General features: G+C 36.5%; 1 protein-coding gene across 3 annotated transcripts in view; it reads left to right on the top strand.

Moving 5' to 3' along the window:
* Positions 1-24097, top strand: part of LOC133837392 (uncharacterized) — a 154519-nt gene that overhangs the window by 68354 nt on the left and 62068 nt on the right. For all 3 annotated transcript variants that reach the window (XM_062268147.1, XM_062268140.1, XM_062268155.1), the window contains one exon: positions 19024-19098. The gene's annotated coding sequence lies outside the window, so the exon portion shown is untranslated. The remainder of the gene's footprint in view (positions 1-19023; positions 19099-24097) is intronic.

Here is a 24097-nt window from a genome sequence, read left to right as displayed (position 1 = left end):
TCGTTCTCGAGCCGAAAAGTAACAAAATCCCATAAACACGACATGTCACAACACACAGTTCTTCTCTCTATATATCTGTTTTCCTCCGCGTTGTCATCTCTTTTCGTCTTGCGCCTAATTTAAGGAAAATCCAGGGGAAAAAAACACACACACACAGAGAATAAAGCTGCAGCAGATGAAGGCGAATGCTGGCTTTGAATTACGTCAGAAATAAAAGCAAAGGAGCATACCGCAAAAAAAAGAAAAAGAAAAACATATCCTGAAGTCGAAGAATATTTTCACATATTGAACAAATGTTGGCACTGGCTCTCTGGACCCCGAGTGGATTTCCCCAATGACTTTGTCCTTTTGCATTTGCATTTCAAATTCGATTCGATGGCTTTTTGGCCTTTTTCCGTTGGACACGAGACAGACAGACAAGTGGACAAATGGACAGAGAGTCTACAGTTAATTGGAAAATCACAAAAGCCCAGCTAGCTAATCAGACGGCATTCCAATGCTCTCTTAACCCAACCAACCAATTTACCAGCCCTAGTTGCTTTTTGTTCTGAGTTGTTTTAGCTACTTGACCAACATTTGCTAATTAATTGTTCTACCATATGCCGCAGACGGGGACTAAACATATGTAATTGAATTGCCGTTAATTGAAAGGCGGCCTCACCATCATCATTATCATCATCGACATCGTCTCGTAGGCATCATCATGACGTTGTTGATGATGTAGAGATTGGGACAACTTTTGTGTCGCCTGGCATAATAATTATATTTGTTATTTTGGCAACGAAGCAAAACAGAAACAACACACCACACACTTTCACATTCACATTCGCATTCACAAAATAACCAAGACTAACAAGAAACACAACAACGACAACGACAACGACGACAACTTGAACAACAAATTGGCAGGAAAACAAATGCAAAGAAATGCTTTACAGCGAAGCAATTCAAAATGCTTGTAAACATCAGTTTCGAAGTCAATTCAGTGGAAACTTGATTTAATTTATTTGAAAATATAGGAATAAAATATCTTTGACTAAATCTTGAATTGCTGCAGAAGGATCCATGCAAATTTTATGTTTAATATAAATGTAACACATTTTAGTTTATCTACTCATTTTTTATTAAATGTATATTTTTGCATAATTTTGCTTACAATTTATATAAACAATTTCTTATAATTTAGTTTTCAAATATTTGAATTTATAGCTTAAAGATCTTAATTAAATATTGTTTAATTTGTTCTCATGTTTATTATCTTAGTTGCAGTATTAAGTATTTGAAGTATTAGTATTTATAAAAGTTAAGTCTTTAGTATTTAAAGCAATAAAAAATATACAACAACAATATACATATACAACAAAAAACATTTCGATATATTATTTAAGTATTTCCCATGCAAGATGCTTAGACTTATTGCTTATTAAAAAAGACTATGTAAATATGATAATTTAATACAAATACTATAATTTTATGGTTGTTTATTTAATATAGGCTTACAATATATAAATTGCGTTATATTTTGTTATATATCTTAAGTTTATTTATATACAATTTATTTAAATAATGAATATTTATTTTTTTCTTTTCAATATAAGCCCAAATGGTTTTCGAAATTAAATATTTTTTGAATGAATTTTGAATCATTAGACTATTTTATGTATTAATACGTATTGCATTAAAATAAATTGCTTGAGAAATTTATTAATGTTCATTATTACTACCATATGTTATTCCGCAATTTGATATATTATGAGGTCATTCGGTGTACAAACTTTTGCTGCCCTCTCATCTATCTTAGTCACAGTGGGCTGCTTGAATAAAATACGCTTAAAATGTTCGACAATTTTGTGCCGAGTTTGGGAAAAATCCGTTGAGTGTTTTGTCATGCTTTGGCTTTGGCCTTTTGACTTCAAAATGCGGCCCACAAAATATGCAAAACGAATTTGTGATGGCGGCACACGCAGCGCATTTTTGTGGGCCAAGTTTAGACGACATTCAGCTGGTAGTAGGCTGACTGACTGACTGACTGTGTGTGTGTGTGTGTGTGGCTCGACGCATTTGCATAATTATAAGATAAATAACAAAAATTTACAACAATAACAAACGGAGCAAAGGCGACGAGGAATGATGATGATGAAGCCTCCTGTGACAACTGTTCTGCCCTCCCGCTTCATCTACTTTCAACTTCTACTTCTTCTCCAAGCTGGTCGAGAGTTTTTGTTTTATTTGATTTGTGAATGTAGCAAGAAAAGCAACAAGAACAACATTGTACTTTATGCAAATGAATGTGGGCGAGAGGGCGTGGCAGCGGTCGCCTTATCTCATAGTTGAAATAATAAACAATTGTGGAGCGCAGAGAGAGAGAGAGAGAGGGAGAGGGAAGCGAGTTGAGAGTGTGACAAGTGGATGTCGTGTGTGTGGCACACATATTTCACAAAAGTGCCAAACAGGAAACACAACACGATGACATTTTGTTAAATTTATTACAAAATGGACGCCGCCGTGGACAACGTGGCCAATTTGTGCAATTCATTTTTTTTGTTTTCTGTATGTTCTCAGCCATTTCTGCCATTCTGCTGACATCGTGGCTGTCGGCTTAAGTGCCTCCTCCTTCTCCTCCCCCAGTCCACCAACGAAATGCAGATCCAAAGTTCGACCTCGAGAGTTGCATTAACTTTTGACACATTGATTGCCAAGTGTCTCAGCGGTTACTGTTTTAACTTAATTGATAGGCTGTGGGGGGTAAATTCATACAGTATTTTATTCCAGTTTTTCTCTTTACTCGAAAATAGTAGTATAAAAATATTTAATTGCATTTATTACATTTTTGATTGGCAGTTTGACAGCTCACATTAAATGTGCTTCTCGTGTTTCCATTTGGGGTTTATGCAATTTTAATGGCAACGTTGAAAATATTCTAGGAATCGCTGTCTTCATTTTTCGGCAAATTGCGACTTTTCTTCGCCGTGTGCCGTGAATTGAGGTCAGCTGTGAGATGGCTTATTAATTTTTCAATGTGTTAATTAGAAGTGACAAGGTATCGAGAAAGGGTTTTAAGATAACTGAATGAGTGAGTGGGGAATGTCGAAAGAATAGAACGAGAGTTGAATATTTAAACGTTTATTAAAGCAATTGCCCATTCCTCAATATTTGTATCTTAAAGACTGCAGCGAAATGTTTGCCTAAAATATGACTCCTTTAATGATCCAGTCGAGCAATGTTACGCTATTAATTTACATGTAATATTATTAGCAAACAGCAATTGACTGCATAATCATATCACACGCCCATCTGCTTTCGGTGGTCCGACATAAACTATGCGAACTCGAACTCGAGCACTTGTCGAATTGTACTCATTGATTTCGGCTTGCCACGCCCATTAATTAAACACAAACAGTGGCAACAAGGCGAACAAACACACACTTTGGGCGAACAAAACGCGCAATTAAGTATACGCCGTGTTGTCGAATTGAGTTGAGTTGAATGTCCACAATTAAATGCCACGCCTACGAACTTTCACGAAAATAAAATTAAAAACAATAAGCGCTGTCTGAGCTCAAGAGGCGACTACAAAAATCAGCGTATTTAATTGAAACTTGCAGCCAACGCCACAATCACAGACAGCAGCTCTACTTCTTCAGCATCAGCATCAGCTTTCAGCTTCATTCGAGATGTTGGGCTCATAAATAAAATATGCCAAAGGGAAAAGAGAAAAGCAGGGAGTCAGCGAAGTTGACAGCGAATGAAACTGTGCCTTAATTCCCTTAGCGTCCTTGGCGTTCTCACTCCCTCTCTCTCTCTCTCTGTCTCGACTGTCGCTGTCAATCACGCCTTCTCGCTGCTGATTACACGAACGCGGCCATTTAGGGTCCAGCCTGACATATTAATGAAGTAGCCCAGGCAGCTGGTTAAATGAATGCCAAGCCAAACGTGAGAGAGAGAGAGCGCATTGTGATGCGGCAGCATTTTAAATCAATTCGTGAAACAATTAAAACTTGACTTTGGTGTCTGCTCTTCCCGCTGACATTGCGCATACGTCGTGTGGTTTTTAGCTGTTCTGCTCTGTGGTTGTTGTCGTTGCAAAGTTTGTTTGGCCTCATTTGGATCTTTTTTCTTTGGCTCCCGTTTGGCACATTTGCCAAATGAGAAAAGTGACGCAAAAGTTTGTGTATGCGCACACAAAAAAAAATATACACACATTTGAATGCACGCTTTGTGTTTTACGCCAGACTCACTCAAATGCACTCACTCAGCACTCAGGACTCAGCCGAGTCAGAGCACTCAACGCAACGCATAACGCACTCAGCGTTTTGTCTGCGGGCCAAAGTTGCCTCTAGTTATATGACTTTTGCTATCTGTCTGTCTGACTGTCTGTCTGTCTGTCTGTCTGTCTGTCTGTCTGTCTGTCTGTCTGTCTGTCACTTTCGTGCTCTCTGTCTGCGCTTTGCATAATTAATTTTTTAATGTCAATCATACGCACTGTGTGCCGTGAAATATATGCGCACTGTTTATCCCATTTTCAATTTAAGCACATAAAACACTTTCAGTTTTTCCTTTTGCTGACGCTGCCTCCGCCGCTGGCGCCTCTTTTGTCTCTCTTCCAGAAGAAGTTGCTAAAAACTTTCTCATGTAATTGAATTTGTAATACACAGATTTTAATTTCGTTCTTCTTTTTCTTTTTTTTTTGGTACCGTAATGTTTGGCGCATAATTTGCTCAAATTGTTGGATAATTGAGACAGCAGTTTGACATTGACAGTGTAAACCAGTTATTATGCCCAAGGTTGAAACTTTGCCCCAATTATGATTAAAGATTGAGCTTCAGCTTGCGGTGACTGAGCAAAATTGATAGTTTAAGAAGTTTTCAGCTGCCTTTCTTGGGTTCTGATTTTCGTAGCCAAATTGAGAGTGGCATTTGAGACAAAGCCTTGCCATTACAAAGAATTTAAATTTATGGTAATAAATCAATTAAATTGCAAATTGATCATATTAAATTCAACAATATTTACTTCAGGATTTTCCTTTTAAACTTATTTGGATTACATACTTTTAATTAATTTACTTAAAGAAGGAAACGCAAATACTAATTATAAGCTTAAACAAGTTAGAAAGCTGCAGCTGAGTAGGATCGACTGTAAGATACTTCTATCATTTTTAATAAAAGCAAAACAGTTCGATATTCTTCTTAACATATACCAAAATAATATACCAAAAAATATTTGAAATGAAAATATTCCAAAAACAATATTTGATATATGTATTTGTATGATGTCACATTTTAAAAAAATATACAATATACTATATAAATAGTTTTTATGCATTCAAAAAAATGTCTTAAATTAGAAATAATAAATACTATTGTATTGCAAAAACGACTTTGCTAATAAGACCCGATTAGTTGCTTTAGCTGAAAATCTGGTATGTTGTATACTTTTAATGTAGTGCTATATCAATATACCAAATATTGCCCTAGGTATGGGTTTGTACTTTTGCGGTATATTAATTTGTTATATTTTAAGAATAATGCCGCATTATATCTCTTTGTTATTTGAAACTTTGGTATTATGAAAATCTATAATATATAATACTTTAATCGACATTTTAAATGCATGAAAAAATGCCACAATAGTTTTCCCTAATCGATTAAGCAATTGGGTATTCTGAGCTGTGTAAATTGTCGATGCCTTTTTGTGACTCTGCTCTTTGAAGTTTTTGACATTCTGTTTTGTTTTTGCCGCTGTTGTCCCTTTGATGTTTTGAGTCAACTTGCAGATCACAAGTCAAAAGAGTAGAAATGTTGTATATCTACTCTCAACAGTTTTTACACCTGGGGCTACGAATATATACCTTGACAAACTATACTACGAACTGTCGGCGCTTTTCTAGCAGCAGCTGCACACAAATGGCTGGAAAATTGATTACACATGACACGCCTCCCCCACACACACACACATACAAAAATACACGCCCACACAACGAACACCTAGCTAGCGACAGTGCTAATGGGCAAAAGCAAAGAAAGGAATACATCCACAACCAACACACACAGAGATGGAGCAGAAAAGTGGAAAGAAAACTTTGCACACACATACACATGAGATGAAAAATTACAACAAATATTAACAACAAGAACAAGAAGCAGAAGAAGCAGAAGCAGAAGACGAACAGCAATGACAATAGCAAATAGTAATGGCATTGACAATAACAACGCTTACAATAGCTACCACTATTTGTAAGCACAAGCAACAACAGCAACAGCGGAGGGCAAAGATTTTGAGCTCACGAAAAATCCTTGCGAACAATGTGACAAACGATGTGTGAAGCAGTTCACTGGGATAGCTCTGGATAGCTAGCTGAAAGCGTGAAGTGCTCGCTCGCCTCGCTCTGAAGTGCCGCACAAAGGAGCCGAAGGGGAGTGGGGGCAGCAAAAGTGCTGGATGAGTGCGAATCGGGAGAGGGGGGAGGGAGGTAGCCAAATCTAACCATACAGTTATCACAGGACTTACAAGACAAGCAAGATACTCACACACACACAAACACACACAGTCGCATTACGTATACGCAACGTGAAGCAACTTGGTCATTTTTCATGGCAAACGACAACGACGACGACGATGACTACAAATCGTGACAAATTCTTGATGCGGGTTAAGTTACACATTTCTTTTGCCCAATTTCCTTATTTTTCTTATTCATTTTTTTGCTCTTCTTTTTTTTTGCTGCGCTCTGCTTTAGTCAACTTTTTGGCATTTGGCTTAAAACACATTTTCAAATTTTTGCCGCTTGCATACGCAAATCTTTCGACCCACGCACAGATCAAAAAAAAGAGAGAGAGAGCTTTCTAGCCTTTTGCATTAGGTTGTCAGTTTGGCATTTGCTTATTCAATTCATCTGCCTGGAAAGCCATTAGCATTGCTCAGCCATAAAACTCCAAAAAAAAAGGGATTCTCACGCTTCCAACTCCACTCTCCACCCCTCGCATTATGCTTTTGCACACGACAAATAATAAAACAAGCAAATACCACGCACCAGAAAGAGTGCAAAAAGAGAGGATATATTATATATATCTATACATATATTTTAAATATTTCCCCATTCATTTTTTACTCCATTTCATTCTGTCATCATCATCATCATGCGCGTCGTCGTTCTCGTTGTCGTCGTCTATTTTCCCTGTGTTTTTACATCAATTTCAAATACAATATAAAAACGTTGGCACCCGCATGAAGCAAAACGCTGTTTGCTTTTAGTAATATAAATTAAATATATAGCAAGATGTCCAAGCGTACAGTAGCTACTGGCTAAGAGGTCTCATAGATTTTAATTTAATAGAAAAATGTATGGAAATTAATAATTGTGTTAAAGATGAATTTTTAATAATTCCTATTTCTATGTTATTCCAAACTATATTGTTACTCTATTTTAAAATTACAATTTTAGATTATAAATTTTCAAAATTTGTAGCACACATTTTTGTATTATAACTATTTAACTATTTGCATAAATATTTACTTGACTTTATAGCCGGTATTTATTTGACTTTTTACAACCTTGCAATTATTCGCCAATATTCCACCGATAAATGGCGCATTAACCGGATGTCTGAGGTCTTACTGTAGCGGTCCTTTGGCACGTTACACCTGCACCTCCATTATCATCTGAGGCCATATTCAATGACAGCATTTTTAATGCAATTTATGGTCGTTAAGGCGACAAAATATAATAAAAATGAATAATATTCCAACTGCTGCTGTGTGGCAATGTACGACGCAATGCGACCAGCAAAAACCGCGTGCCAACACGAATGAGTGGGTGTGTATGTGTGTGTGCCATATGCAACACGTGACGTGAGTCCTGCCACAGAGACCACGGGTACCCAGAGTTGCGTAGCACACAGAGCAACGCAGAGTTGAGAGACGCGAGTCGCAAGCGCGAGACAAATTTATGAGTGCCACAAAATAAATCGGCGCACCAAATGTGCGAAACAATGCATAACTCAAAGGCTGACAACAAGAACAACAGACAACGGGAACAGCAACAGCAACAGCCATAACAATATTATTATTATGATTTTTTATGATTGCATGCAATCTCCATTAATAGAATTCACCACAATTATGCGCTTAACTCAGACATTCCGTTGATCTATGTGAAATGTTACCAAACATTGGTTAAACAAAAGAATTGCTATGAAGATGGCATCACAATATCTACCTTTTTTTAAAGGCAGTGTCAAAACGAAATTAATTTCAATCGAAGGAGCAGATGCAATCAAATTTTCTATGATATAGAATACAGATAAGAGGGGAATTTATTTTAAATCCAAATTTAAAGCACACGCTGACCACAAATCACATCAATATTGCATGTGCTTTAAAGACGCATCATATAAGCCATAAGCCAAACATTATTAATGGAATAAAAGTGAATATTATGAACACGTCAGGTAAACATTAGCCAACTTGTGTGCCAGCAAAATATCAGCACCTGCAGCAGCTCGCAGCAACAGCAGCAGCAACTGTAAACAATTCAATTAATCAAAGTAAAGCGAGATGAAGCATAATAAAAGGTATGCACCAAGTTAAGTTACTCTTTAGAAATAAGTTATGCTAAAGACAAAGATGAAAATAATCTAGATAATAACTGTAAAATCAGTCAGTTTTAATCTTCTCATAATAAATATCAATTTTAATCTCTTTGCAAACCAAAAAAGATATATTCAAATATTGCAATCAAGTTGCAAGCAGGAAACTGTCTATATACATTGTAAATCTCTATAGGGCAAACACTTTTCCAGCACACACACTCATTCTTCAATACAAACACAGTCACTCACACACACAGAGACGTTTATATGCATACTGAAACGCTCACATTTATTTCAATATACGCTTCGAACATTTCGAGCAGTGGGGAAAAACGCTCATAAAAAATTCAAAACGCCCTAAGTACCTTGAAAGTAGCAACAATAAAAACAACAACAACAACGGAAGTGCACACATCCAGGATAGTAAAGAGATGTGTTGGGAGGTATTGCGTTGAATCAACTGAAGCAACTTCACCAGCAGATCTTCAACTCTCCAACACTCCAACTCCAACTCCAACCTTTGGCTTGTTGTTCAAACTGACCCGACACGCATGTTTATCCGCTTTTTACAGCTGCTCCACGCTTATCTTTTGCCCCAAAAACTTTCTACGAGTGTGTGTGTGTGTGCGTTAGAGTATGGGGGTGCGTCTGTTTGAAAATGTTTTTTTAAAATAACTTTTGTGGTCATTTTGCTAAATACTTGGGGTACATCAAGCAGCTAGCAGCAGGTGAGGTGGGGCGACAGCTCGTTAAAGGCTGTCCAAAATTTATGGGTCAGCTTAGCGTCGCCTATCAGGGGCACCATCAGTGCCGTGGAGCGGGGGCAGGATGAAGCTAACGTAGCCATCACGAAACTGTGAAGCGGTCACAACTTGTTTTTAGCTTTTTTTTGGAATACCGATTGAATTCAGAGCAGAAAGGGTATACTAACCTGTTGATGTAATAATTATAATTAAAATAAAATATAAAATAAATGATAATCAAGTAAGAAAGCTAAGCGATTGTATATCCATTTTCACTAAAATCAATACAATGCAATAACGGTAATAAAAATATACCAATTAAGATACCGAGAAAATATTAAAATACACCGAACCTCATATTTGGTATATCGACATACCACTGTATTCAAAATATACCATATGGTGCATAATATACCGAAATCTACATTTGGTATATCGACATACCACTGTATGCAAAATATACCATATGTTGCATAATATACCGAAATCTACATTTGGTATATCGACATATCACTGAATTAAAAATATACCACATGTTGCACAATATACCGAAATGTACATTTGGTATATCGGCATACCACTGCATTCAAAATATATGATAAATTGCATAATATACCGAAATTCATATTTGGTATATCGACATACTGGTGCATTCATAATATACCATATATTACAAAATACATTAGATTGTCAACCAAAGCAATTAGCACCCCACTTACTATTATGATGTCTATATTCTTCCAATTTGTTTTTCACCATTGAGAATTTTACATAAATAGTAATGCAAAAAGTATTTTTATAGCAAGCTGCTTTCATATTGTGCAGTCTCGGCTGCTCAACTTAAAAAGTATACCAGGTATTTTCGTGTCACGCATTCCACCATTTGTTCACCTGCCTTGTTTGCTTTTCGTCATTGTTGCTGCTATTTTTAAGCGTGAACTGCTTTTGGCTTCATGAGCGCGTGAAAATTTTGGCGTATCGAGCTTACTTGCTTTTTGGGTCGCGGCCTTTTTTCAAAAGTTATTTATGTCCTGATGGCCACGTTGATGTCGCTGATGAATCGAGGCGTGACTTTAAAATAACCAATAGCTAATAATATCAAGCTAGAAATTTAAACTGTGAAACAAGAGAAAAAACAATAGAGAAGAGAAAAATCACTACCGAAAAAAGGTAAACTACAAATGTTGCGAGCTTAACCTCAAATCAAAGCAATCATCAATCATATTTTTTGGGTCACAAATCTTGCTGGAGGCACTTTGCAAAGCCAAAAAGTAAATGTTACCAGCATAAACTATTTAAACAATGTCAGGGGTGATGCGCAGCTGTTTCAAAGTTTAGTTGAATGTTAATATACACCATTTAAGGAGAAAACTTTTAAAACTAGTCAAAGATTATTTTCTTGATAGGTCTGCCCCAAAAGTAGAGTGTTGCTACTTTTTAGTGCTAAACAAGCACATGTCATAATGAAAACTCAAATGTGTGCTTTGCCATGCCCACTTCAAAGGAAGAAAACTCAAAACTCGAAAGAATTTACTATATATAGAGATTGAATGGCGGCCACAGGAAACGGAAATTTCATTGCAGAGAGCAGCAGAGTTGTCCATAAAACTCGCAACGCACTAAGAAATTGGCCATTGGCAAACAAAAAAAAGTTGGTGAGAAATGTTCGGCCATTCCCCTCGCCGCCCTTTCCGATCCACTTCGCCTCACTTTATAACGCACCACCTGCCAAAAGATAAAACGCACTTTACAGTGAGAGGCAGACGGCACTCAGAATGAGACGAGAAAATTCACATGCGATGTTTTTCTTTTATTATATTTGAACTTTAACACAGCTACAATATAAATTAAAATGGCGGGCACTTTGCCAAGCACAGAAAAGGAGAAAGAGAGATAGAGATAGATAGAGAGAGAGAAAGACAGAGCACAAATGTGAGTGTACTACCAATTCCCTTTGCCTCCCTCTCAACCACTTCTACGCTCTCTTGTTCTTTGTCTGTCTCCGTGTCTTGCACTTAGCCCTCTGGCAGCTGTCATATGAAATTTTTGGTAGTGTACACATATATATATATATATATGTTACACACACAGTCACACTTTCATATATACAGTTGGGCCTACGACTGCGTTGTCAGTCGTCGAGGCGCGCAGGATGTAGAAACAGATTCGACTCTTAATAATTTCCGCACTCGAGTTGATCGAAATCATAAAATTTTATGAGCATGCCAAGAGCGCGTAAGTGCCAACTGTGCGACTGTATTGGTGTGTGTGTATGTATGTGTGTGTGTTGTGCCAAAATGGCTGCCAGACAGACACAATGAGCCAAACGCAAGCAAAAGACAACAATGCGACAGACAAATGGACAGACAGAGAGACAGACACATCAGTCCAGGATTCGTTCGCTCTCCGCAAAAAGTAAAAACCTTTTTTAAAGCCGCAGGGCAAGTGAGCATAAAGTTTGCCTTTTTTACTTCTGTCCCCGCTCTTTCTGCCACTTTTCTGAAATGAATGATAGATACAGAGTGAGAAAGACTGTAAGTGAGTGAATGGAAGAGATAGCTGAAAGAGAGTGTATATGAATAATGGAACTTGTTTCATATCAGCAGCCAAAACTAAAGTTGACTTTTTTCCTGGCGTTGATTGAACGCTTTCCCATGCACTGTAAGACAAAGAGCCAAATGTGTGGATACAGCCATCATCATATCAAAGGTAGAGATTCCTTTCACTCACTGTAATTTAACTAGACGTTTGTGTTACGCTTCGTATTTAATATCTACCTCGATCTGCAATTCAGAATTTCGCTATAATTCGCTAGTCGTTTGTTGGCTTTTCATTTTGATTTGCCTTCCATACTTTTTGCTTCCCTTGTCCCTCGTTTCGTTTTGTTCCGTTTTTGTTTGCCAAACCATAAAGTCATTCAATCTCATTTCATGCAATTTCTGCGCTTTCATTTTTCATCATTTTATTCCTCAAACTTTTCTTTTCTCTCCCATTTTTTTTTCTACAATTTGCCACTGCCTCAATTTATGCGCTGCCAGCACTGACATGACCCACTGATATAATTTTCGCACCATCGCGCTGCTCGAACAATGCACTTGGGAAATTAATTTCCAGTCCTGCACGTTGAGAAAGTAGCAAGCATTTATTTTTCCTTTTTTTGTTGCGCATACGGAACCCATCAGATTGCGTGCTGGTTGTTCATTAGATTTGAAGCTAATTACAGGCTGATAATCGAATAGAATTGTATAATTTAATTGCTTGAAATCCATTTCTAAACATGAAAAATAATAGTTCTAAATAAAATCTCATATATCAGCTTTTACTCAATTGATTTAAACGCCAACTTCTATTATATTATTTTATCGGATGTTATATCATAATTTCACTTGGTTCAGATTGTGTTGCAGTGTGCCAGAAATGCCAAGAAGAAGGGAAGGAAAAGAGGGTAATAAGAAAAGCGAAGGACTAGCTAAAAGCGAGGGCGAAAAAAGAAAAATTGGCACGCATTAAGTGGTTAAGCAAATAAAACAATTTAATTGGTATTCTTATGAGAGGCATTGCTCATACGCCGCGTTGCCCATCTATGGCCTCTCAATTAGCCGAGCAGCAAAAGCCTTTGAGCTCTGCAAAACTCTCTGCCACACTAATTGCGAGTGTGTTGTTGGCCATGCAACAGTCGTTGCTGCAGCCAGAGAACTTGAGCTTTGTTAGAAACATCTTCGTCTCTCGCTCCATCTTGGCTTCGTTTGTGGTCTTGGGTTCGAGTTGAGTTGAGTTCAGTTGAGTTGAGTCGAAAAGGCTACAAGTTTTTGCCATTTTCTTGCATGTATTGCGCCCCAAGGCGACATGCTAGCTTGTCTGCATGTTAACAGCCCGCGCGACTTCGAGCAAATAAATCTAAAGGCAAAGGCAAAGGAGCAACAGACAAAGCAGCGGCAAAACAACATAAAAAAAAAGTAGAAAAGAAAACAAAAGCCTGCACCGTTATGTTTATTATGCCAAGCATGCGAGTTAATTCCTGGCATTGTTTTAACTCCCCCATTCCTGCCAGTGACAGGCAACAGTAAAGAGAAGTAAAAGGGCTGCGTTCTCCCATTCTCGTTTCTTCTTTCCCGTAACTCTCTCTCTTTGTATTATCTTTCATCTCCTCAACTCATTATTTTTATGTTAGTCGCGTGCAACTCAAGAAAGAACGTTAATATAGATATTGGGCGAGGGAAGGAAGGAATTCTATTGAACAAATTTGTGTAGATAAAGTTCATAGCTAAAGGATTATATGGCGTTGCAGATAAGTAGTTAGCCAGGTTAAATGTGAGCTTTACGTGTGGAAGCAAAAATGAGCATGACAAGCCACACAGCAGGAAGTTTTAGACTGTTGTTTAAACTAGTAATATCAACATGATATTATTATAATATATTACACATATACTAACAGCAGAAAAAATGCGACTGAGACTAAAAAAATGGAAGAAAAATCTTTTAAAATGAATTTCTGGTTACAATTTTTACAATTTACAAGAATTTACTATTTGTTTAATAAGATTTTACATCTTTAATTGAAACTTGTAATTTAAATCTTTAATATTTAAAAACCGTCAATAAATATCTTAATGAGTTTCACATAATGTTTATATTCAAAATATTTTGAACTGAAGAATTAAATAATTTATACAATATTATTCATTGATTACAAACATTTTTAAGCTTTAAGGTATTTTGAATATCTTCAATACTTGAAATCTTCATTTAATATCTTTATCAACATCTAGCTTAGCAATTTTCACATTTATAATAAATAAATAATGTTATGCCTTATCAAGCTGCAATTTAATCAAATTTTGATTATCTAAATGTATGTTATGCTTTATAAATATTTAATATCGAAATTCAATAGCTTAATCATTTCTGTTGCATATTTGATTCATAAATTGACTGCCCTAAAAATCGTTCGAGCAAAAGGTTCAATGAATTGGCATCACAATAAATGTGCGATGGGCAAAGCAATGCCAACTGTAATGGCATTTTAATCATCGCATGGTTAAGGGAACTTCTTCAAAGTTTTTGGTAAACATTTGCACAGTAATAACCACAAATCACTTGTCTGGGCGTGAAACTTAACATGAATTGCCAGCTAGTAGATGCTTGGTTAGCATTGCTCTAAAGTACTGAGCGGGTGGAAGAGAGAGAGAGAGAGAGTGAGAGAGAGCATTAAATGCTAACGGGCACATCATTAACCCCAACATCAAGAAGAGGTAGAAAACCCGAGAGCGAAGGAATCTCATTAGTTGTATGGCCAAAGTCGACTTATCGACACGACGTCCTAGAACCAAAAATTCAGGCCAACTGATACATTTAATTTTATTTATAACGCACGCATGGTCTCGACACCCGCCAACAACAACAACAACAAGAACAGCAGCTGAAGACTGGCAACTTGAAGTCTATGCCACAATCAAGCGTAATACGAGCATAAATATTAATGCACTGCCGCCTTTTGAGGCAGCAAAGGCAGCAACAAGGACAGCGAACGACGCACCTGAGCGCAAACTTATTGGCTTATTAAATTCTAATGCCGTTTTTTGTCTCCTTTGTGGCTGCGTGTGGGCGATGGGCAATGGTGTAGGCGTTCGGTGTAATAATGGACTCCCCGCTGCCCTAATTGTCTCACCATCTCACCTTATCGAGTGGCAAGGTGATAGACAGAGTCACCAAGTTCAATGTTGCATATTAATGTTACCACTACAACAGACAATATTGAACTACATACCTTTTGCCCTCATTCCATAGTCTCTGCATTCGTGATGCGAGATATCTGTTTTTGTGGCCATTTAATATCAATGTGGATTATTACATGACGCTCGGAAATATCGAAGTTTGTGCTCGGCAAATGGTCAAACTGCTTAAGCCTGGGCCAATATGGGGCATTAAGTGAGCTTTGATGAATGCTCATGAATAAGCAAGCGTGGCAACTTGCTCAACTTGCGACTGCTTGTATACCCTGTACATGGAGTTGAGGTCTTAATGGGTAGCATGCTAGCTAACTTGAAACATTAAATTCGTTTTTTAATTATTCTAATTGCTAATGTTAGACAACTTGATTCAAGTTAATTGAATTTATTCAGCAAGATTCAAAAAACTATTAAAATAAGTCATATTAATCACTTTAATTAAAGCTGAAATATATTGCAATCTTTTTTATGCATTTATAAAATCATAAAGTGTTTCTTGTGCATCAACAAATATAACTACATATTTCTTCTTATTAAATCGCCAGAGTATCAAAATATATTCGGTTGAATGTTTTATTAACAATCCGTCTGAAAATAGTAAACAAAAATGGTGGAGAAAATTACTTTGGATTATGATCTGATGTTAAACACTTTTATAATATAATATTTTCGAATATATTTTTGCTTTTAAGATTGCCTTCGAATTTCATTCTATTAAATCCAATAACTATAGAGTAACACCTCGTCGTGTGGGTTCAAATGCAACTTAGTCCAACAGTTATTGCTATTCTCTTTTATGAAGCTGAAAAATCAAGTCGATAACATTGTAGACCTCATGAACGATACGCCAAGCACGCACCGAAAGGAAACAGGAAAAAAATAAATAAATAAAAATGTACGTAGGAAGAACGAAGAAGACAAGGCAAAAGTTTTCAACTCAATTTTCTCGGGCATTTTGCTTAGCAATTTTTCTTTTTGGTTTGCATCTTTTAAATATTTATGCTATTATGATGTGCCTCAATTTATGAATTTGCCAAAGTATTTAGTCAATAGCTTAAAAAACAAAAAGTTGGCAATTTTTCGGCCAGAACTCTCACTGCCATCTGCCTCTGCCCAATGTCTCCTGATGGAGATGGAGATGGTGCTGCTGCATATTTTATGCTCTCATCTTTCCAGGAACAGCAAAGCAGCAGCAGCTCTGCGAGGAGTTTTGTTGGGCCTCTCTCTTATCGATGTAAGGCATGGTCATATTTATGGGTATGAGTATGAGAAGGTCTTGAATTTATGTTAAAAGTTTTTGCTTAATGTGCACAACTGCAGGGTAGTGAGATCTTAATGGAAACAATTTTAGCCAAAGCACTTGAATTTTGTGGCGAAAACTTTTAGTCGGCACTGTGTTGTTTGCCAAAAGTTATATTATTAATATCGAAAAATGATATTCGACTTTTAAACACACATATTGTTCAAGTAATTTCATTTAATAGCCATGCAAATAACTATATTGACTTTACTTTAACCAGATGCATCGATGATTAAATTTGATTTCAATTAATTGAATTAAATTTATGTTGATTTGATTCCCAGCTATTTGCGCACTCATGCTGTGATTTTAGTTTTTTTGCTCTTCCGTTTACGTGTCTAGCATAAAAACTCCATTAAAGTTAAACAAATAAAATTTATGACTTTTCAGCACAAACATTAAATAAGGGAGCAAAAAAAAAAAAAAAATACGACAAGCGTCAACAATTGTAATTTGCGTATATTAAAGAATCATTAAATTATATTATATTATATATGCGTGTATGTAGAACAATTTTATGCCAAAGTGTATGTTGGAAATCAAACAAAAATTTTCGCAGGCAGTGTGTAAAAATAAAATTCGAAGCCAACTCAAAGGGAGCTTCAATTAAATTAATGATGGCTTTGATGTTGACATAAGCAAACGCAAACAAATGCGTTTGGCTGTGCCAAAACCAAAAAAGAAAAAAATAAAAAACAACCGAAAACGACAAGAGAAGCAAACCCAACAGAAAACCGACAAAAAATAATACGAAAAGCAAATGTGGAAAATGTGTGTCTAAAGTGGAAATTTGAAGCAAATGCTGAGCTCCCATTTGGGCTGCACAAATTCCATTACACAAAATGCCGCGAGGCTGCGACCATTCTGACCCGAAATTATTTAGACGGCACACCAAAAAGTCGACAAACACATAGACACAAATACACACACACCCACGCACATATTACGTATACGTATTATTTTATTTTTTGGTGTCCTGCAGCAAATGCACTGACGCCAGTCCATTGTTTTAATGCCCAACTGTTGGTTTTTTTTTTGTGTGTTAGCCTACTCTATACCCTATGACGAATTATTTGAAAGAAAGTTGTTGTTAAGTTTTTTATATTTTAAATTTATTATTATTTATATGAAGTTGCTTGCTTTGGCTAAAATTCGAGCATGCTTTGCGCTCTATGGTATATTTTGAATGTAATACTTTATCAATATACCAAATATAAAATATGGTATATTTTAAGTATTTTGTGGTATATTTATTTTGTATATTTTAATTAATTGTATATTTTAATTGATTACAGATAATAATTGTTATGACTAACAATCCGTTACATTTTGCACTCTATGGTATATTTTGAATATACCACTATATAAATATACCAACATATCATATTTCGTATTTTAATATTTTTGCAATATACTAATTGGTCCGTTTTTGAGCTAATACATTTAAAATGCTTTGATTTCTTCCTCTATGACAATGAATTTCAAACTAATGTTAGATTTTCATTAGAGCTTGGAAACTTTATTCAAGAATAAAAGATAAATACAAAAATATAAAAAAGGTATCCGCTTTGTTTAATATATAACACATATGTATGTTCTTTAAATTTTATGCTCTTAAATTCGATAACCTGCACTTAGGCTTTGTTTATTGCTTTGAATCATATTGCTATCATAATTATTATAGTTTGCTACAGGGTAAATGTGCTTCTGGCACTCGCTAATTGAGCGAATTGTACTTTGTTTTATTATTGCTGCTGCTGCTGATGCTGCTGTGGCATCGTTGCCCTGACTCGAGTCTACTCTTCGACTCGAGAAGCAGCAATTTCCGCTCCAAATACTCGGCACACTCAGTGTGCTCAACGCTGGCAACGCTTGCGTTGCCGAGGGAAATTATTAAAAGCGAAAACGGGCGCGCTATTATTTTTGACACTGATAAATTTACAGCACACTGAGACCTTGGAGTTTGTAACCTCCGGTACACTCGACACTACATTCTACATTCTAGCACATGCATCTGTTTTTCTCTAACTGTGCCAACTGGGCCTCGGCCACGCCCCCCACTCGCAATACTGTGGGCGGTATGGCACATGGCCATGCTTACGGGAAAGTAATATAAATCGGACCCCAGGGATAAATAAGTTTGTGTTAGTTATGACAATTGTGGATGGACTTACATACAAGCTTTAGAACTCTAGAAATGCATTCAATGTAAAAGTTCTCATACATCGTTTATACATAATTCTGTGTAGTTGCTGTGCTTAATTATGCAAAATATTTTTATGTGAATGCCAAATGGTAATGGCAGCTTTATGAATTGTTAAGCTGCCTGCTGAGCACATTAGAAGTTAAATAAATATTTCGTTTGCTAAATGCAGAATAAACTGAAATTATGCAGTTTATGGTTTATTTTTACTTTACTTATTCGGAGTTCTTTGTTGGTAAATTGTCATTGTTGGACATATTTTTGGGAAAACAGTTTGTCATTCGAATAAATCTTTATATTGCGGTCAATATTTTCCTCAATGTGAAATTCACTTCCAGACAAAAATATTTATATAGTTTATCCACAGCACTTGCAAAAGGCAAAGTGCATGAAAACCCTCCATAAAAGCTAAAGTTCCTTCTAAAAATATATATTCTCTTTTGTCTTTTTTCACTTGCAGCTCGTGCATTTGGCTACTTTCTTGAACGGCGAAGGTTGTTAGACAAACGAAGACAGGTGGCACGGAAGCGACAAGGTACGTAAATAAGTCAAAATGCAGTTGAAATGCGTGAGCCATAAATAAAAGAACAACAATGTCTAAAAGGCAAGCTAAGCTGCTTGGCCCGAAGCCGAAGCCGAAGCGAAAGCCAAAGCCAAAAGGCAATGGACAAAAGCCAAAAGACGAAGACAACAACAAAGTCAACCAAAAAAAATAGTAGAAATATATTAAGTGCTAAAGTTTTGGTGCTGCCTGTCAAAAAGGACAACGACAACGCCGGCATAAAAACGACAGCTAGAGAAACTCGCTGCAGTAGAAGGGCGACCGAAAAAAAAATGAAAAAAAAGAAAAAAAATGAATAAAAAAACTTGTACGCAGAACGGCTGGCATTGTTAGTGAAGTGAATGCCACGCCCATGGAGAAAGATAGAGAATAACGCCCACGCCTCATAGAGTAATATATAAAAGCGTATCCATGTTAAATTCTTAGCGCAACGTCGCGCATTGTTTGACTTGAACTATGCGCAAGTTATTTCTTTATTTAAAGTCACGAGCGCCATTGTTAACTTGTTTTTTGACCCACTCACCCACACACACACACAAACACACACACATACACACATACACATACGCACAATTTTCATGCGGGCGGTTTTTGTGCAAATTGTTGGCCAAAGTCAAAGCAGGAAACCCTTTTTTTGGACGACATGCTTAAGCTCAAGCTTTATGAGGCTACTAAAGCCAAGTGAGGAAGCGGCGCGGAGGCAATGAAATGGCTGCAACAACGATGGCGACGGCGACGTTGGCAATATATTAGAGTGTGTGTCCTAGCTGGTGTTAAGTCAGCTAAAAGCCTTTTGCTCCTCCCCTCGCCGAACCACTTGAATTCGCTAGCTGGGCGCAACTTTTTAGAAACGGATGCAAGCTGAATTACCAGCTACTAAAACAGAGAACGATGAAAAGCGAAAAAAAAAATGTGTGCAAATGGGAGGAATGAGAATGGCAATGAGATAGACGGGGAGGGGGGGCACTTCCCGTACACATAGATGACTATTTTTGTGGTGCCCTGAGACTTCCAGCACTTGTCGCCGCCAAGTTGAAAGGGGAGAGCGGACGCAAAGCGTGGCAAAAGTTTTATGCGCGACACCAAAAGTGCAGTCAACGCACTTGAAGTCCACAAAAATATGACTTGCGAATGGTTTTGGGATTGAAATTGCAATTGGTCTGCGTTCCATGGCACAAATCCATGCCACAGTGTTTAGTTTAAGCAGTTGGCGGGTGGCGAACTAAAAAAAAAAAAACTAAAAGAAAATAATTCGAGCCAGCTGACGCATTTGGCTGGCAGTAGAAAAGTCGTAAAAATAGTTTTGATTCAATTGGAATTTTGTAGAAATTTAAATATGCCAGCAATAAAATGAAATTTATGAGAGAAATTTGTTGAGTTACATTAAAATTTTAAAGCATATTTTTAGACAAAAATGTATGATTGAAATCAGGCAATCATGTATATTTTAACCTTTATGGTATATTTCAAAATTAGTACTTCATCGATATGGTCATCAGTATATTGCTTTGGTATATTTTAAGAATAATACCTCACTTTTTAATTTATATTTAAAATAGGTAGCGAGTATCTCATAGTCGAATACACTCGACTGTAGCTTTCCTACTTGTTTAAATATGCTAGGAGAGAATTTAAATTTACTAGACAAATTGGTAAAATTAGTTTGGCATTTTAAAACATATTTCAATCTATAACAAATATAAATCATATTTAAATTGTCGTTCAAAAAGTAGAACACAAAATTTTAAATATAAATGACAGTTAGGAAACACTCGAAAAACTTGTCATTAAATGAATAAATTTTGGTTTATTGTTAGCTGCAAATGTCATTAAGCTGCACCACACGATTTTAATTATATAATTGCCAGCATGACTTTTGATTTGCACATAACATATGATCACATTAAATGGCAATCATATAATTTACTGGTCAAATGCAGTATTTTTTTTGCGTTGCCGTATTTATATTGTTAATAATTTATGTTTTTTCCTCCGTTGCCTGATTTTTGGTTTGTTTATTTGTTGTTGCATATTTCTTACATTTATTTCGCATATTTTTATTTGTTTAACATATTTGCAGCGCGCTTTTATTCGCTTTGCCAATGATTTATTGCTCAAATTTCATTAATTTGCTGTGCTGTCATAAAACGACATTGGCAACAAAACAACAACCAAAAAAAGAAACGTTGCAACAGAGTCAGAGAAAAAAAAAACGTAGAATGAAATAAAATAAATTTGATTGGCGCGTGTGTGCGTGCGCCGCATTGGTGTTAAACAAATTTTATAGCCCACCTATGGGGCGCACTTACATACGAATATACACAGGAATATAACCGAATATACGACTCGACGAATGTATTTATGACCCGCCGCTAGAAAACTCATTATACCACCGCCGCTGCTTGTTGGAATTTTAAAATATATGTGTATTTGGGCGTGTGCTTGTTTCGGTTTGTTACAATGTCAAAGAGCATGTTCTTCGGCTACGTGTCAAAAATTAAAAGTGAAGAGAGTTGCAAGTGAAAGCGTTGAATGAAGCGGCCAATCCCATAGATTGTGTTTAATTTATTAGCAAGTGAAAATCGCGTACAACTTATTACACATACGCAACGTTGGCCCACATAAGTCTGCTATAGGAAATTTACTTTTTTCTAATTTGCGACTTGCGTGACTCTCTCCTTCTCTCAGTCTTTTTCTCTCTGTCTCTCTTTGGCAGCTTGCGAGAGCAGAGTATTTTCCATTAAGTCTGCAGCTGCTTTCGTCATAATTCATGGCACTCGCTGGGACACACACACACTTGCTCACAGTTAGAGAGCCACAGATTGGGGGCATGTTAATTTGTAGGCCGCTGCAGGCGGAAGTCCTTTTGGGTCTTTAAACGCAAATGAAAGGCGAACCGAAGCTTTTACTGCCGCCATGAGCTCATGTATCATTTGAGTGTGTATATGTATGTACATATCTCTTCTTCTTTCCTTCTTCTTTCTATGTATGTCTGCCATGTTTGTTCGCTCTTTCTCTCGCTTTTTCTCTCTCTTTCTCTCTGTGTGCGTGTTGCTCTAAATTAGATTTTCATTTGCGTGGGCGCGCTCTGTGTGTGCTGCTGATGTCGTTGTCCTTTCGTTGTACCAACAGCATCCTTTTTGTTATTGGGCCAACTTTAAGCACTGTCACTACTTAGACTTTATGACCTGACACATAAAACCCTTTTTGAACCTGACCCGCACATACTCGCCAGCAAAATCAATGCTAAAATTAATTAATCCAAATTAGAGCACAGCTGCCATAAACTTCATATATGGCCATACTATAAACTTCTTTAGTTGAATTCCTTACGTTCTTTTCACATTCTTTTCTTTGTGATGTTTTCAACTACATTTTGAAGGAAACAAATATACCATTGTGGTATATTATATATACCAAATACAATGTTTTTGTTGAATTCCTGAAGCTCTATTAGCATTTTTCTCTTTGATGTTAAGCACGAAACTTTGAAGAAGATATAATATGGTATTATAAATACTGAATTTTGAAGGAGAAAAAATATAAATATATAATAGATAATGTGGTGGATTATATATACTAAACTTTGAGGGAGAAATAATATCTTAAAGCTCATATACTACATTTTCAAGGATGTACATTTATAATAATAATAATTTTCTAACAAACCACATTGCAAATAGAATCGTCAGTATTTCATAATAAATTTAAAGAAAAACTTTAAGGGGTTGCTTTAATTTTTCCATTACATTTCTAAAAAGAGTAAACTATCCAGTTTATTTTAATAATTTTAGTTATTCTGTTTATTTTTTGGGGTGTTCAACCGGCTATTATACATTTTTCTTGTCGAAATTTAAACATTAATTTCCTTGAAAATATTAATATTATTATTGTTTGGCACGCGTGTGTCAAAGCCAAGCTACATAAGTGAGACATCTCCAAGTCTCGGCCTTGGCCTGTCAATGACTGTCAATTGACATTTTTCCTTTTTTTTTATTGATTGCAGACGCTTGTGTTGGTTTTGTTAACCTCGCAGCAACAACAGTCGGGTATAATCAAGTTGTGTGGCAAGTGGAGGCAATTTCAAGGCAATAAAATGGGGGAAAATACTTTGGCCAAGGCTTCAGAATTTATTACATCATTCGATGTGATAGTAAGAGTCAAGTATATGTATATGATTTGACAATTGAAGAGTCAATTGAGTGCGAACCAAGGGTAACTTTTAGTCGACTCTCTCTCCCTCTTATCCCGATTTCTATTACGTTATTTTCTTTTTTTTTTTAATTTTCCAATCGTACATTGGAGAATGGCAGCTGCGTTGGCAGTTACCTTTTATTGATTGACAGACAAATTCATTTGAATTCGTCTGAAATTGTTGGAATTTATGTGAATTTGTGCGAATTTGTTAAGGCCATTTTTCTATGATTTCAAAGCATCGAATCTGAGTCGAAGCAAGCAAAACAATTTGGCATAAACGATGGCAACTTTTTAATAAACAAACCAAATAGCAAAATGCCAACAGCAACAAATACGAAATTCATATAATTGAACAGCTGCCTAGGCTAAAAAGTTTTGTAAATAGGAATTTTAAGGTATTTGCTTAAAGCTGCCAAAGCCGACAACACAAAATTGGGAAGAACAGTAACGATAACAACAACAACTTGCGACTGCTGTCAACTTTGGCAAGCTCCACAAAGTATGCAACATAATAATAACGTTAAAAGATAATGAGTATGGCAACAACAATAGCAAATTTGTCGCATTGCGAGTATTTTGTGTGTGTAGGAGAAGACGGCAGGCGGAAAGACAGGAGGCGTGGCAGACGCTATCAATGGCACACGCCCCATGGCCAACAACAAGTCTAAGAAGCGAGCAACACGCCGAGTAACAAATAGGCAACTTGAGCAAACTTTCAAGAGTCAAAACATTTGCCACTCCCCATGCGCCTCTTCCCCCAACCCCACCCCAAAGA

This window comes from Drosophila sulfurigaster, chromosome 2L, assembly GCF_023558435.1.
Source record: "Drosophila sulfurigaster albostrigata strain 15112-1811.04 chromosome 2L, ASM2355843v2, whole genome shotgun sequence".
Taxonomy (NCBI): Eukaryota; Metazoa; Arthropoda; class Insecta; order Diptera; family Drosophilidae; genus Drosophila; species Drosophila sulfurigaster.
This window is presented reverse-complemented; position numbering and strand designations above follow the sequence as displayed.